Genomic DNA, 4,059 nt, shown 5'->3' with positions numbered 1-4,059 from the left:
GCTTGTCCTTTGCTTTCATGTTCTTTGTTTTTCTGGAGAGCATACAATACGTTCATCCTTTCCAGATGGTTGTGGGTGGGAAGGAGTTTGGATTTCTCTAAGAAAATGCTCAACATTTGGGAGTGGGAATAGCAATTCTAACATACTGTCCCCCTGTGCTGCTCAGGAGTAGCATGGCAAAGCGTGTAGACTAGTCCAGGGGGATTAACTTCACTCCAGGCAATTTTAAAGTCATGATTTATGGTAACAACATTTTCTAGTTGTTTGTTTTTTAATCAAGTTTCTATTTTGAAATGCATACACTTCCAGAACAAGCATGCACATTATCCGGTTGCCAAAAGAAATAAAATCAATTGATTTGCAGTGAAAGAGAGCTTTTATGCAACCTAAAAGCCTAGTTCAAATCCTTTGGTCATGCAACCCAATATTATATGCTGAAAGACCAGACTTGCTCTCTTTTTCTTCTCTCTGTATGCATGGATACTAAGGAAGATGTTTTGCTTAAAGGCTGATGCACGCTGATCTGAAAGTAAAATTTTAGAATTGAACAAAAGGGCATGGATGGTATCGGGCTGCAAGGGCCTTCTAAAATTTCATAAGCAAGGGCTCATAGTGGGCAAGATGAGGTTCATTCAGGACTTGGGCAATAGCTCTCAATGCTCTTTCAGTGGTAGAGTTGTATATGTTCATAACTTGAAACTGAACACATTGCATAGCTCAGATAGTTGGATAGCATGCAGTTGGAAAATGGCTCAGTGGATGATTAGGATGGCATCTCTTGGCTCCTCATGCCTTAGATAACCCTGGATCCAGTAGGAAGCCCACAATAATGCAATATTTTGTTTTTATATTTGTTTTCTACATAGATGTGCACCTGAAGTATCAGGTGGCAGCTGTGTTTGGTTTTCTTTCTTACATAGCTCTGGGGGTGTGATTTACCTAGTGAAACGCTTCAACAGAAGTTCTCAGCAATGGGGTTCCCTTCCTATGCCTCCAAAAATCGGCACTGGAGGTGGTCAGGAGAACCCCCAGAACAGTGAGAGAGGGGGGATCATTCCATCTGGCAAGCTGATACACTTGCAGAGATAACATTCTTAATAGTGCAATGATAGATTGGCCCATTGTGTTTGGTGCAACTTAGTTGTAAGCTTTGAACATTTTAGTTTTTTATTTTGAACTCAAGTTTTTTGTTTAAAATAAAGTTAATTTAGCCAATATATATAAAAAACATTGAATTTAAATAAAGCTTTTCAATATTTTTAATTGCCAGGAATGGGGAATGATTAAACAAAAAGCTTTTTGATATTTTACAGCAACTATCATAGCGTAGCAATGTTATCTAAGGATGGAGCAGGCAGATGCAGGGATATGGTCCCAGCAGCTGTCATTTGCAGCATAGTTAGGGCATCTGCCTAGAGAACGGAAAATGACCTTGAGCTAAAACAAGCCTTCAGGACGTGGCAGGCACCAAGCTGAATCCAGCCCACCTGCCATCCAAGGCAAACCTTCACAGGACTGAAATCTGTATTTCCTGCCTTCCTGAGATGGGAGAAATGGAAGGCTGCAGAACACTTGGGAGGCAGCCGTAGGCAGTTGATGGGCTGTGTTTGGCTGACTGCATCTTAAATGGTGCAGGTTTGGCCCTAAATGTTGAGAGGTGTCCAATTCGTACACTAACGTCGGGTGCATCATCAGTGCTGTATATAAAGGAACACTAAGTGCATATTTGCAATGGGGTCAATTTGGCCACTTGATGCAGCACTTCCTAATGCTGCCAGATACACTTATACCACTATTCATACATCACATTATCTACAAAGCCCCCTCACTGTATGAAGTGGGGGACGACCCCTATGCATCCAAAAGCCTATCTGACTCCCCTTATAGCTCTACGCCACAGGTAGATAACCTGTAGCCCTCCATATGTTCTTTTTTTCTGAAGTTTTCCAAAAATTCACACATGCATTTCAACACATAATAAAACCATTTTCCCCCCAACTTCCTACCCACTTTTCCCTGGTGTTTCTGTTTCTCTCCCTCTGCTACACTGTCTTCTGTCTCTTGAACCGTAACAAAACTACTATAATCTTTAACTCCTTCTGTTGCCCATGGTTCAAATCCTGCTCGCATGTTCATTCTATAATAATATTTAGCCCTCCATATGTTATTGACTACAGTTCCCATCATCCCTGACCATTGTCCAGCCTGGCTCTGCCTGCTGGGACATCTAGCTCTCAGCACATTACTGCAGTACTTGTGAATGGAACATTCAGGAATTCTGTGACTGAATGCAGGGCCTCTCCTGGACTTACTGGACCAAGTCATAAGATGTTGCTGGCAACAGCAGCAGCAACCATTGTGAAAAATTGCTACTTGAACCAACAGTAAAGACAGAGATCTTCTCAATTGTAGGGACTTTCAAGTTGGTTGCAAAAATGTTCTAATTTCCTAGGCCAACACCTGTCCCAGATTACTTAAATAGAGGCAGAAGGTGATAAGCCTATAAACACACACAAGTTTCTCAACATCACAAGGTGAGAATTAAAGATCAAGGGAAGACAGGGTCAACTCTGATTACTGTAACACTGGACATTTCAAATCCAATGCTTAAGTTAATGAGCAATAATTTGATTTCTGTTGTACCAGAAACAACAGCCACTAATCTTTATTTTAAATACTAAGAGAAATAAATCAGTTATCAGTGGTAATCTCTTGCTGTGAAAAGAAAGAGGGGGGGGGAACCCTTCAACTCACTTTAGAGACTTAAGTGGTTTATTGCATTTGTGGTAGGAAAGTTCATTGCACTTTGCAATAGACCAATTAACTTCAGAGGCATTGCTGCACTTGTTCTTTTCTAAACAACAACAAAAAAATAGTTTGATACTTTAAAAAAATCCAACCCTGTTGCATCCTAATTGCCCTTTGTGCTGTGATTTTCTGTCAGCTGAAATGCTCTTGGTCTATTGATTTCTGGAGGTGACCTTCAATTTCTGAAAGCGAGGTTCTACTTTTGTTAATGCCCCCCTCAGCAGCCAGCAGTGCTGCAACAAAGTGTTAATGTACTCGTCACAACAGAAATAAACATTTCTCCCCCTCTCTTGCACACTGCTCTTAATTCCATGCTTTACAATGGCTACATTCCTGGACGCCCTACACAAGAGAGTTTGGTAACTCAATTTTTTTCGCATTTTAAACTCACTTAAATCATAGCACTATCATGACTACAAGAATAAAACAGGTGTCACTTCTGTTTCTCAAATGGTAAGCACATTCATGCATGAATAAGTAGCATTTTGTTGAAGAAAGGGATAATGTGTTTTTAAAGAATAATAATAATGAGCCAAGCATCTTTAATCATGTGCATGCCCAGCCTGCAGTCCCTTATCTTTCTGTATGAAGAACGAAAGGATCCTGTCTTTCTTTGGCGATCACTCATAGCCGAGTAAGATTGTCTTCCATAAACACGGTTTTAACCATGAGTCCCTAAGTGACTGTGGAGGCCAATTTTGGACCCACACGTCCTTCCACAGCGGGACATTGGTTCCCGGGCGGGAGTTGATCACGGTGTGGATTTGCCAAGCCTGCCTTCCTCTTAGCACGTTTCTCCCTTGCGTTCTGAGTTCGAGAGTATAACCAGCATGAGTCCTGTTGGGCTCCATCGTGCTCCTTTTCGTCCAAGATGCTGATGCCAGGCCTATTTGCTGCTCCCCCATCTGCCACTCTTGGGATGGTCATTTGTCCTCCCTCCCCTCAAGCATTGGACTCTGGCCCCACGGCCGGCCCTATCTGCCACACTGATGTTCTTTGGGACACAGTGGGACTTACTTCCGAGTAAACACGCGTGGGTTTGCACTCTATCAGGGTGCGGAACGGGTCAGAACGCGTCCAACGTGGGGCCTGCAACCGAAGGGAGGGCTCTATTGCTGCCATCGTAGGGCGTCCAGGTCGGCGCATGACGCTCTTAGGCAGCCGCAGCCGCAGCTCCCAATTAAGCCTGCAGATAACAAAACCACGAGTGCAACAACAGCGAGAGAGGGACTGAGCAATGTACGGAACAGT

The sequence above is a fragment of the Podarcis erhardii genome (genome assembly GCF_964252035.2).
Source record: "Podarcis erhardii genome assembly, chromosome: 1".
Lineage (NCBI taxonomy): Eukaryota > Metazoa > Chordata > Lepidosauria > Squamata > Lacertidae > Podarcis > Podarcis erhardii.
This window is presented reverse-complemented; position numbering follows the sequence as displayed.